Raw genomic sequence first — 13971 nt, 5'->3', positions numbered from 1 at the left:
CAGCTAGGCTTGCATATTCTGCAAACTCAGTCGCTGCTTGAGCAGGAGAGGTAGCATCCTTAAATTTCATTTTCCAATTCCTCCCACCAATAGAAAATATATCATCTCCAGGAAATGATTGCCCATGTTCTAACCTTTCATCCTTGAAACCTAAGTGGCATGAACAACCATCATCAACATAATATTGCCTTGAAAGTTCGACAACAGCTCTCGCAGCTAGGCTTGCATGTTCTGCAAACTCACCCACTGCTTGAGCAGTAGAGGTAGCATCCTTAAATTTCATTTTCCAAATCTGCCTACCAATAGAAAAATTACCATCTCCAGGAAATGATTGCCCATGTTCTAAGCTTTCATCCTTGAAACCTAAGTGGCATGAACCACCATCATCAACACAATATTGCCTTGAAAGTTCTACAACAGCTCTGGCAGCTAGGCTTGCATATTCTGCAAACTCAGTCGCTGCTTGAGCAGGAGAGGTAGCATCCTTAAATTTCATTTTCCAATTCCTCCTACCAATAGAAAATTTACCATCTCCAGGAAATGATTGCCCATGTTCTAACCTTTCATCCTTGAAACCTAAGTGGCATGAACCACCATCATCAACATAATATTGCCTGGAAAGTTCTATAGCAGCTCTGGCAGCTAGGCTTGCATGTTCTGCAAACTCAGCCGCTGCTTGAGTAGCACAGGTAGAGTCCTTAAATTTCATGTTCAAATTCTGCCTCCCAAAAGTAAAATTACCATTACCATCTCCAAGAATTGATTGCCCATGTTCCAACCTTTCATCCTTGAAACCTAAGTGGCATGAACCACCATCATCAACACAATATTGCCTTGAAAGTTCTACAACAGCTCTGGCAGCTAGGCTTGCATGTTCTGAAAACTCAGCCACTGCTTGAGCAGCAAAGGTAGCATCCTTAAATTTCATTTTCCAAATCTGCCTACCAATAGAAAAATTACCATCTCCAGGAAATGATTGCCCATATTCTAACCTTTCATCCTTGAAACCTAAGTGGCATGAACCACCATCATCAACACAATATTGCCTGACAAGTTCTATAACAGCTCGCAGCTAGACTTGCATGTTCTGCAAACTCAACCGCTGCTTGAGCAGCATAGGTAGCATCCTTAAATTTCATGTTCCAATTCTGTCTACCAACAGAAAAATTACCATTACCATCTCCAAGTAATGATAGCCCATGTTCCAACCTTTTATCCTTGAAACCTAAGTGGCATGAGCAGCAGAGGTAGTATCCTTAAATTTCATGTTCCAATTCTGCCTACCAATAGAAAAATTACCATCTCCAGGAAATGATTGCCCATATTCCAACCTTTCATCCTTGAATCCTAAGTGGTATGAACCACCATCATCAACAAAATATTGCCTTAAAAGTTCTACAACAGCTCTGGCAGCTAGGCTTGCATGTTCTGCAAACTCATCCGTTGCTTTAGTAGCAGAGGTAACATCCTTAAATTTCATGTTCCAATTCTGCCTGCCAACAGAAAAATTACCATTACCATCTCCAGGAAATGATTGCCCATGTTCCAACTTTTCATCCTTGAAACCTAAGTGGCATGAACCACCATCATCAACACAATATTGCCTTGAAAGATCTACAACAGCTTTGGCAGCTAGGCTTGCATATTCTGCAAACTCAGTCGCTGCTTGAGCAGGAGAGGTAGCATCCTTAAATTTCATTTTCCAATTCCTCCTACCAATAGAAAATATATCATCTCCAGGAAATGATTGCCCATGTTCTAACCTTTCATCCTTGAAACCTAAGTGGCATGAACAACCATCATCAACATAATATTGCCTTGAAAGTTCGACAACAGCTCTCGCAGCTAGGCTTGCATGTTCTGCAAACTCACCCACTGCTTGAGCAGTAGAGGTAGCATCCTTAAATTTCATTTTCCAAATCTGCCTACCAATAGAAAAATTACCATCTCCAGGAAATGATTGCCCATGTTCTAAGCTTTCATCCTTGAAACCTAAGTGGCATGAACCACCATCATCAACACAATATTGCCTTGAAAGTTCTACAACAGCTCTGGCAGCTAGGCTTGCATATTCTGCAAACTCAGTCGCTGCTTGAGCAGGAGAGGTAGCATCCTTAAATTTCATTTTCCAATTCCTCCTACCAATAGAAAATTTACCATCTCCAGGAAATGATTGCCCATGTTCTAACCTTTCATCCTTGAAACCTAAGTGGCATGAACCACCATCATCAACATAATATTGCCTGGAAAGTTCTATAGCAGCTCTGGCAGCTAGGCTTGCATGTTCTGCAAACTCAGCCGCTGCTTGAGTAGCACAGGTAGAGTCCTTAAATTTCATGTTCAAATTCTGCCTCCCAAAAGTAAAATTACCATTACCATCTCCAAGAATTGATTGCCCATGTTCCAACCTTTCATCCTTGAAACCTAAGTGGCATGAACCACCATCATCAACACAATATTGCCTTGAAAGTTCTACAACAGCTCTGGCAGCTAGGCTTGCATGTTCTGAAAACTCAGCCACTGCTTGAGCAGCAAAGGTAGCATCCTTAAATTTCATTTTCCAAATCTGCCTACCAAAAGAAAAATTACCATCTCCAGGAAATGATTGCCCATGTTCTAACCTTTCATCCTTGAAACCTAAGTGGCATGAACCACCATCATCAACACAATATTGCCTGGAAAGTTCTATAACAGCTCGCAGCTAGGCTTGCATGTTCTGCAAACTCAACCGCTGCTTGAGCAGCATAGGTAGCATCCTTAAATTTCATGTTCCAATTCTGTCTACCAACAGAAAAATTACCATTACCATCTCCAAGTAATGATTGCCCATGTTCCAACCTTTTATCCTTGAAACCTAAGTGGCATGAGCAGCAGAGGTAGTATCCTTAAATTTCATGTTCCAATTCTGCCTACCAATAGAAAAATTACCATCTCCAAGAAATGATTGCCCATGTTCTAACCTTTCATCCTTGAAACCTAAGTGGCATGAACAACCATCATCAACACAATATTGCCTTGAAAGTTCGACAACAGCTCTCACAGCTAGGCTTGCATGTTCTGCAAACTCTGCCGCTGCTTGAGCAGCATAGGTAGCATCCTTAAATTTCATATTTCAATTCTTCCTGCCAACAGAAAAATTGTCATTACCATCTCCAGGAAATGATTGCCCATATTCAAACCTTTCATCCTTGAAACCTAAGTGGCATGAACCACCATAATCAACACAATATTGCCTTGAAAGTTCTACAACAGCTCTGGCAGCTAGGCTTGCATATTCTGCAAACTTATCCAATGCTTGAGCAGTAGAGGTAGCATCCTTAAATTTCATTTTCCAATTCTGCCTACCAATTGAAAAATTACCATCTCCAGGAAATTATTGCCCATATTCCTACATCTCATCCTTGAAACCTAAGCGGCATGAACCACCATCATCAACACAATATTGCATTGAAAGTTCTACAACAGCTCTGGCAGCTAGGCTTGCATGTTCTACAAACTCAGCCACTGCTTGAGCAGTAGAGGTAGCATCCTTAAATTTCATTTTCCAAATTTGTCTACCAATAGAAAAATTACCATCTCCAGGAAATGATTGCCCATGTTCTAACCTTTCATCCTTGAAACCTAAGTGGCATGAATCACCATCATCAACATAATATTGCCTGGAAAGTTCTATAACAGCTCTGGCAGCTAGGCTTGCATGTTCTGCAAACTCAGCCGCTGCTTGAGTAGCACATGTAGCGTCCTTAAATTTCATGTTCAAATTCTGCCTCCCAAAAGTAAAATTACCATTACCATCTCCAAGAATTGATTGCCCATGTTCCAACCTTTCATCTTTGAAACCTAAGTGGCATGAACCACCATCATCAACACAATATTGCCTTGAAAGTTCTACAACAGCTCTGGCAGCTAGGCTTGCATGTTCTGCAAACTCAGCCACTGCTTGAGCAGCAGAGGTAGCATCCTTAAATTTCATTTTCCAAATCTACCTACCAATAGAAAAATTACCATCTCCAGGAAATGATTGCCCATGTTCTAACCTTTCATCCTTGAAACCTAAGTGGCATGAACCACCATCATCAACACAATATTGCCTGGAAAGTTCTATAATAGCTCGCAGCTAGGCTTGCATGTTCTGCAAACTCAGCCGCTGCTTGAGCAGCATAGGTAGCCTCCTTAAATTTCATGTTCCAATTTTGTCTGCCAACAGAAAAATTACCATTACCATCTCTAAGAAATGATTGCCCATGTTCCAACCTTTCATCCTTAAAACCTAAATGGCATGAACTACCATCATCAACACAATATTGCCTTGAAAGTTCTACAACAGCTCTGGCAGTTAGGCTTGCATATTTTGAAAACTTAGCCGCTGCTTGAGCCGCAGAGGTAGTATCCTTAAATTTCATGTTCCAATTTTGCCTACCAATAGAAAAATTACCATCTCTAGGAAATGATTGCCCATATTCCAACCTTTCATCCTTGAATCCTAAGTGGCATGAACCACCATCATCAACAAAATATTGCCTTGAAAGTTCTACAACAGCTCTGGCAGCTAGGCTTGCATGTTCTGCAAACTCAGCCGTTACTTTAGTAGAAGAGGTAACATCCTTAAATTTCATGTTCCAATTCTGACTGCCAACAGAAAAATTACCATTACCATCTCCAGGAAATGATTGCCCATGTTCCAACTTTTCATCCTTGAAACCTAAGTGGCATGAACCACCATCATCAACACATTATTGCCTTGAAAGTTCTACAGCAGCTCTGGCAGCTAGGCTTGCATATTCTGCAAACTCAGTCGCTGCTTGAGCAGCAGAGGTAGCATCCTTAAATTTCATTTTCCAATTCCTCCTACCAATAGAAAATTTACCATCTCTAGGAAATGATTGCCCATGTTCTAACCTTTTATCCTTGAAACCTAAGTGGCATGAACCACCATCATCAACACAATATTGCCTTGAAAGTTCTACAACATCTTTCGCAGCTAGGCTTGCATGTTCTGCAAACTCTGCCGCTGCTTGAGCAGCATAGGTAGCATCCTTAAATTTCATGTTTCAATTCTTCCTGCCAACAGAAAAATTACCATTACCATCTCCAGGAAATGATTGCCCATATTCAAACCTTTCATCCTTGAAACCAAAGTGGCATAAACCACCCTCATCAACACAATATTGCCTTGAAACTTCTACAACAGCTAAGGGAGCTAGGCTTGCATATTCTGCAATCTCAGTCGTTGCTTGAGCAGCAGAGGTAGCATCCATAAATTTTGTGTTCAAATTCTGCCTACCAACAGAAAAATAACCATCTCCAGGAAATGATTGCCCATATTCCAACCTTTCATCCTTGAATCCTAAGTGGAATGAACCACCATCATCAACACAATATTCCCTTGAAAGTTCTAAAATAGCTCTGAAAGCTAGGCTTGAATGTTCTACAAACACAAACATTGCTTGAGCAGAAGAGGTAGCATCCTTAAATTTCATGTTCCAATTCTGCCTGCCAACAGAACAATTACCATTACTATCTCCAGGAAATGATTGCCCATGTTCCAACCTTTCATCCTTCAAACTTAAGAGTCATGAACCACCATCATCAACACAATATTGCCTTGAAAGTTGTACAACAGCTCTGGTAGCTAGGCTTGCATATTCTGCAAACTCAGCCGCTGCTTGAGCAGCAGAGGCAGCATCCTTAAAGTTCATGTTCCAATTCTGCCTGCCAATAGAAAAATTACCATCTCCAGGAAATGAAATCCCATATTCTAACATTTCATCCTTGAAACCTAAGTGGCATGAACCACCATCATTAATAAAATATTGCCTTGAAAGTTCTACAACAGCTCTAGCAACTAGGCTTGCATGTTCTGCAAACTCAGCTGCTACTTGAGTAGCAGAGGTAACATCCTTAAATTTCATGTTCCAATTCTGCCTCCCAACAGTAAAATTACCATTACCATCTCTAGGAAATGATTGCCCATGTTCCAACCTTTCATCCTTGAAAACTAAGTGGCATGAACCACCATCATCAACACAATATTGACTTGAAAGTTCTACAACAGCTCTGGCAGCTAGGCTTGCATATTCTGCAAACTCAGCCGCTGCTTGAGCAGCAGAGGTAGCATCCATAAATTTTATGTTCCAATTCTGCCTACCAACAGAAAAATTACCATCTCCAGGAAATGATTGCCCTTATTCCAACCTTTCATCCTTGAATCCTAAGTGGAATGAACCACCATCATCAACACAATATTCCCTTGAAAGTTCTAAAATAGCTCTGAAAGCTAGGCTTGCATGTTCTGCAAACTCAGTCGTTGCTTGAGTAGAAGAGGTAGCATCCTTAAATTTCATGTTCCAATTCTGCCTGCCAACAGAAAAATTACCATTACTATCTTCAGGAAATGATTGCCCATGTTCCAACCTTTCATCCTTCAAACCTAAGTTGCATGAACCACCATCATCAACACAATGCCTTGAAAGTTGTACAACAGCTCTGGCAACTAAGCTTGCATATTCTGCAAACTCAGCCGCTGCTTGAGCAGCAGAGGTAGCATCCTTAAATTTCATGTTCCAATTCTGCCTACCAATAGAAAAATTACCATCTCCAGGAAATGATTGCCCATATTCCAACCTTTCATCCTTGAAACCTAAGTGGCATGAACCACCATCATCAACAAAATATTGCCTTGAAAGTTCTACAACAGCTCTGGCAGCTAGGCTTGCATGTTCTGCAAACTCAGCCACTGCTTGAGTAGCAGAGGTAACATCCTTAAATTTCATGTTCCAATTCTGCCTCCCAACATTACAGTTACTATTACCATCTCCAGGAAATGATTGCCCATGTTCCAACCTTTCATCCTTCAAACAAAAGTGGCATGAACCACCATCATCAACACAATATTGCCTTGAAAGTTGTACAACAGCTCTGGCAGCTAGGCTTGCATATTCTGCAAACTCAGCCGCTTCTTGAGCAGCAGAGGTAGCATCCTTAAATTTCATGTTCCAATTCTGCCTGCCAATAGAAAAATTACCATATCTAGGAAATGAAATCCCATATTCCAAACATTCATCCTTGAAACCTAAGTGAATGAACTACCATTATCAACAAAATATTGCCTTGAAAGTTCTACAACAGCTCTGGCAGCTAGGCTTGCATGTTCTGCAAACTCAGCCATTGCTTGAGCAGCAGAGGTATCATCCTTAAATTTCATATTCCAATTCTGCCTGCCAATAGAAAAATTACCATCTCCAGGAAATGAAATCCCATATTCCAACCTTTCATCCTTGAAACCTAAGTGGCATGAACCACCATCATCAACAAAATATTGCCTTGAAAGTTCTACAACAGCTTTGGCAGCTAGGCTTGCATGTTCTGCAAACTCAGCCACTGCTTGAGCAGCAGAGTTAGCATACTTAAATTTTATGTTCCAATTCTGCCTCGCAACAAAAATATTACCATTACCATCTCCAGTAAATGATTCCCCATGGTCCAACCTTTCATCCTTGAAACCTAAGTGGCATGAACCACCATCATCAACACAATATTGCCTTGAAAGTTCTATAACAGCTCTCGCAGTTAGGCTTGCATATTCTGCAAACTCAGCCGCTGCTTGAGAAGAAGAGGTAGCATCCTTAAATTTCAAGTTCCAATTTTGCCTGCCAGCAGAAAAATTACCATTACTATCTCCACGAAATGATTGCCCATGTTCCAACATTTCTTCCTTGAAACCTAAGTGGCATGAACCACCATCATCGACACAATATTGCCTTGAAAGTTCTACAACTGCTCTGGAAGCTAGGCTTGCATATTCTGCAAACTCAGCCGCTGCTTGAGCAGCAGAGGTAGCATCCTTAAATTTCATTTTCCAAATCTGCCTACCAATAGAAAGATTACCATCTCCAGAAAATGATTGCCCATGTTCTAACCTTTCATCCTTGAAACCTAAGTGGCATGAACCACCATCATCAACACAATATTACCTTGAAAGTTCTATAACAGCTCTCGCAGCTAGGCTTGCATGATCTGCAAACTCAGCCGCTGCTTGAGCAGCATAGGTAGCATCCTTAAATTTCATGTTCCAATTCTGTCTGCCAACAGAAAAATAACCATTACCATCTCCAGAAATTGATTGCCCATGTTCCAACTTTTCATCCTTGAAACCTAAGTGGCATGAACTACAATCATCAACACAATATTTCCTTGAAAGTTCTACAACAGCTCTGGCGGCTAGGCTTGCATATTTTGCAAACTTAGCCCTGCTTGAGCAGTAGAGGTAGCACCCTTAAATTTCATGTTCCAATTCTGCCTACCAATAGAAAAATTACCATCTCCAGGAAATGATTGCCCATATTCCAACCTTTCATCCTTGAATCCTAAGTGGCATGAACCACCATCATCAACAAAATATTGCCTTGAAAGTTCTACAACAGCTCTGGCAGCTAGGCTTGCATGTTCTACAAACTCAGCTGCTGCTTGAGCAGCAGAGGTAACAACCTTAAATTTCATGTTTCAATTCTGCCTGCCAACAGAAAAATTACCATTACTATCTCCAGGAAATGATTGCCCATGTTCCAACCTTTCATCCTTGAAACCTAAGTGGCATGAACCACCATCATCAACACAATATTGCCTTGAAAGTTCTACAACAGCTCTGGCAGCTAGGCTTGCATATTCTGCAAACTCAGCTGCTACTTGAGCAACAGATGTAGCATCCTTAAATTATATTTTCCAATTCTGCCTACCAATAGAAATATTACCATCTCCAGTAAATGTTTGCCCATGTTCGAACCTTTCATCCTTGAAACCTAAGTGTCATGAACCACCATCATCAATATAATATTGCCTTGAAAGTTCTACAACAGCTCTCTCAGCTAGGCTTGCATTTTCTACAAACTCAGCCGCTGCTTGAACAGCTGATGTAACATCACTAAATTTCATGTTCCAATTCTACCTGCCAACAGAAAAATTACCATCTCCATGAAATGATTTTCCATGTTCCAACCTTTCATCCTTGAAACCTAAGTGGCATGAACCACCATCATCAACACAATATTGCCTTGAAAGTTCTACAACAGCTTTGGCATCTAGGCTTGCATGTTCTGCAAACTCATCCGCTGCTTGAGCAGTAGAGGTAGCATCCTTAAATTTCATGTTCCAATTCTGCCTGCCAACAGAAACATTACCATCTCCAGGAAATGAAATCCCATATTCCAACCTTTCATCCTTGAAACCTAAGTGGCATGAACCACCATCATCGGCAGAGGTAGCATTCTTAAATTTCATTTTCCAAATCTGCCTACCAATAGAAAAATTACCTTCTCCAAGAATTGATTGCGCATGTTCCAACCTTTCATCCTTGAAACCTAATTGGCATGAACCACCATCATCAACACAATATTGCCTTAAAAGTTCTACAACAGCTCTGGCAGCTAGGCTTGCATGTTCTGCAAACTCAGCCACTGCTTGAGCAGCATAGGTAGCATCCTTAAATTTTATGTTCCAATTCTGCGTGGCAACAAAAATATTACCATTACCATCTCCAGGAAATGATTGCCCATGTTCTATCTTTCATCCTTCAAACCTAAGTGGCATGAACCACCATCATAAACACAATAATGCCTTAAAACTTCTACAACAACTCTGGCAGCTAGGCTTGCATGTTCTGCAAACTTAGCCGTTGCTTGAGAAGCAGAGGTAGCATCCTTAAATTTCAAGTTCCAATTCTGCCTGCCAACAGAAAAATTACCATTACTATCTCTAGGAAATTATTGCCCATGTTCCAACCTTTCATCCTTGTAACCTAAGTGGCATGAACCACCATCATCAACACAATATTGCCTTGAAAGTTCTACAACAGCTCTGGCAGCTAGGCTTGCATGTTTTTCAAATTCAGCCGCTGCTTGAGCAGCAGAGGTAGCATCCTTAAATTCCGTGTTCCTATTCTGCCTGTCAATAGAAAAATTACCATCTCCAGGAAATGATTGCCCATGTTCTAACCTTTCATCCTTCAAACCTAAGTGGCATGAACCACCATCATCAACACAATATTGCCTTGAAAGTTCTATAATAATTCTGGCAGCTAAGCTTGCATGTTTTGCAAATTCAGCCACTGCTTGAGCAGCAGAGGTAGCATCCTTAAATTTCATGTTCCTATTCTGCCTGTCGATAGAAAAATTACCATCTCCAGGAAATGATTGCCCATGTTCCAACCTTTCATCCTTGTAACCTAAGTGGCATGAACCACCATCATCAACACAATATTACCTTGAAACTTCAACAACAGCTCTGGCAGCTAGGCTTGCATGTTCTGCAAACTCAGCCGCTACTTGAGAAGCAGAGGTAGCATCCTTAAATTTCAAGTTCCAATTCTGCCTGCCAACAGAAAAATTACCATTACTATCTCTAGGAAATTATTGCCCATGTTCCAATCTTTCATCCTTGAAGCCTAAGTGGCATGAACTACCATCATCAACACAATATTGCCTTGAAATTTCTACAACAGCTCTGGCAGCTAGGCTTGCATGTTTTGCAAATTCAGTCGCTGCTTGAGCAGCAGAGGTAGCATCCTTAAATACCATGTTCCTATTCTGCCTGTCAATAGAAAAATTACCATCTCTAGGAAATGATTGCCCATGTTCCAACCTTTCATCCTTGTAACCTAAGTGGCTTGAACCACCATCATCAACACAATATTGCCTTGAAAGTTCTACAACAGCTCTGGCAGCTAGGCTTGCATGTTTTGCAAATTCAGCTGCTGCTTGAGCAGCAGAGGTAGTATCCTTAAATTTCATGTTCCTATTCTGCCTGTCAATAGAAAAATTACAATTACCATCTCCAGGAATTGATTGCCTATGTTCCAACCTTTCATCCTTGAAACCTAAGTGGCATGATCCACCATCATCAACACAATATTGCCTTGAAAGTTCTACAACAGCTCTGACAGCAAGGCTTGCATATTCTGCAAACTCAGCCGCTGCTTGAACAGCAGATGTAACATCACTAAATTTCATGTTCCAATTCAACCTGCCAACAGAAAAATTAGCATCTACATGAAATGATTTTCCATGTTCCAACATTTCATCCTTGAAACCTAAGTGGCATGAACCACCATCATCAACACAATATTGCCTTGAAAGTTCTACAACAACTCTGGCATCTAGGCTTGCATGTTCTGCAAACTCAGCCGCTGCTTGAACAGCAGATGTAACATCACTAAATTTCATGTTCCAATTCTGCTTGCCAACAGAAACATTACCATCTCAAGGAAATGAAATTCCATATTCCAACCTTTCATCCTTGAAACCTAAGTGGCATGAACCACCATGAGTAGCATAGGTAGCATCCTTAAATTTTATTTTCCAAATCTGCCTAGCAATAGAAAAATTACCATCTCCAGGAAATGATTGCCCATGTTCTAACCTTTCATCCTTGAAACCTAAGTTGCATGAACCACCATCATCAACACAATATTGCCTGGAAAGTTCTATAACAGCTCGCAGCTAGGCTTGCATGATCTGCAAACTCAGCCGCTGCTTGAGCAGCATAGGTAGCATCCTTAAATTTTATGTTCCAATTCTGTCTGCCAACAGAAAAATTACCATTACCATCTCCAAGAAATGATTGCCCATGTTCCAACCTTTCATCCTTGAAACCTAAGTGGCATGAACCACCATCATCAACACAATATTGCCTTGAAAGTTCTACAACAGCTCTGGAAGCTAGGATTGCATATTATGCAAACTCAGCCGCTACTTCAGCGGCAGAGGTAGCATCCTTAAATTTCATTTTTCAAATCTGCCTACTAATAGAAAAATTACCATCTCCAGGAAACCTAAGTGGCATGAACCACCATCATCAACACAATATTGCCTTGAGAGTTTTACAACAGCTCTCGCAACTAGGCTTGCATGTTCTGCAAACTTAGCCGCTGCTTGAGTAGCATAGGTAGCATCCTTAAATTTCATGTTCAAATTTTGCCTCCCAAAAGTAAAATTACCATTACCATCTCCAAGAATTGATTGCCCATGTTCCAACCTTTGTTCCTTGAAACCTAATTGGCATGAACCACCATCAACAACACAATATTGCCTTAAAAGTTCTACAACAGCTCTGGCAGCTAGGCTTGCATGTTCTGCAAACTCAGCCACTACATGAGCAGCATAGGTAGCATCCTTAATTTTTATGTTCCAATTCTGCCTGGCAACAAAAATATTACCATTACCATCTCCAGGAAATGATTGCCCATGTTCTATCTTTCATCCTTGAAACCTAGGTGGCATGAACCACCATCATCAACACAATATTGCGTTGAAACTTCTACAACAACTCTGGCAGCTAGGCTTGCATGTTCTGCAAACTCAGTCACTGCTTGAGAAGCAGAGGTAGCATCCTTAAATTTCAAGTTCCAATTCTGCCTGCCAACAGAAAAATTACCATTACTATCTCTAGGAAATGATTGCCCTTGTTCCGACCTTTCATCCTTGAAACCTAAATGGCATAAACCACTATCATCAACACAATATTGCCTTGAAAGTTTTATAACAGCTCTGGCAGCTAGGCTTGCATGTTTTGTAATTTCAGCCGCTACTTGAGCAGCAGAGGTAGCATCCTTAAATTGCATGTTCCTATTCTGCTTGTCAATAGAAAAATTACCATCTCCAGGAAATGATTGCCCATGTTCCAACTTTTCATCCTTGTAACCTAAGTGGCATGAACCACCATCATCAACAAAATATTGCCTTGAAAGTTCTACAACAGCTCTGGCAGCTAGGCTTGCATGTTTTGCAAATTAAGCCGCTGCTTGAGCAGCAGAGGTAGTATCCTTAAATTTCATGTTCCTATTCTGCCTGTCAATAGAAAAATTATCATCTCTAGGAAATGATTTCCCATGTTCCAACCTTTTATCGTTGTAACCTAAGTGGCATGAACCACCATCATTAACACAATATTGCCTTGAAAGTTCTACAACAGCTCTGGCAGCTAGGCTTGCATGTTTTGCAAATTCAGCCGCTGCTTGAGCAGCAGAGGTAGCATCCTTAAATTTCATGTTCCTATTCTTCCTGTCAATAGAAAAATTACAATTACCATCTCCAGGAAATGATTGCCCATGTTCCAACCTTTCATCCTTGAAACCTAAGTGGCATGCACCATCATCATCAACACAATATTGCATTGAAAATTCTACAACAGCTCTGGCAGCTAGGCTTGCATATTCTGCAAACTCAGCCGCTGCTTGAGCAACAGAGGTAGTATCCTCAAATTTCATTTTCCAATTCTCCCTGCCAATAGAAAAATTACCATCTCCAGGAAATGAAATCCCATATTCCAACCTTTCATCCTTGAAACCTAAGTGGCATGAACCACCATCATCAACAAAATATTGCCTTGAAAGTTCTACAACAGCTCTGGCAGCTAGGCTTGCATGTTCTGCAAACTCAGCCGCTGCTTGAGTAGCAGAGGTAACATCCTTAAATTTCATGTTCCAATTCTACGTGCCTACAGAAAAATTACCATTACCATCTCCAGGAAATGATTGCCCATATTCCAACCTTTCATCCTTGAAACCTAAATGGCATGAACCACCATCATCAACAGAATATTGCTTTGAAAGTTCTACAATAGCTCTGGAAGCTAGGAATGCATATTCTGCAAACTCAGCCGCTTCTTGAGTGGCAGAGGTAGCATCCTTGAATTTCATTTTCCAAATCTGCCTACTAATAGAAAAATTACCATCTCCAGGAACTGATTGCCCATGTTCTAACCTTTCATCCTTGAAACCTAAGTGGCATTAACCACCAACATCAACAAAATATTGCCTTGAGAGTTCTACAACAGCTCTCGCAGCTAGGCTTGCATGTTCTGCAAACTCAGCCGTTGCTTGAGTAGCAGAGGTAACATCCTTAAATTTCATATTCCAATTCTGCCTCCCAGCAGTAAAATTACCATTACAATCTCCAAGAATTGATTGCCCATGTTCCA

This window comes from Nicotiana tomentosiformis, chromosome 3 (genome assembly GCF_000390325.3).
Source record: "Nicotiana tomentosiformis chromosome 3, ASM39032v3, whole genome shotgun sequence".
Classification (NCBI taxonomy): Eukaryota; Viridiplantae; Streptophyta; class Magnoliopsida; order Solanales; family Solanaceae; genus Nicotiana; species Nicotiana tomentosiformis.
The sequence above is the reverse complement of the archived record's forward strand: the minus strand, read 5'-3'. Positions refer to the sequence as shown.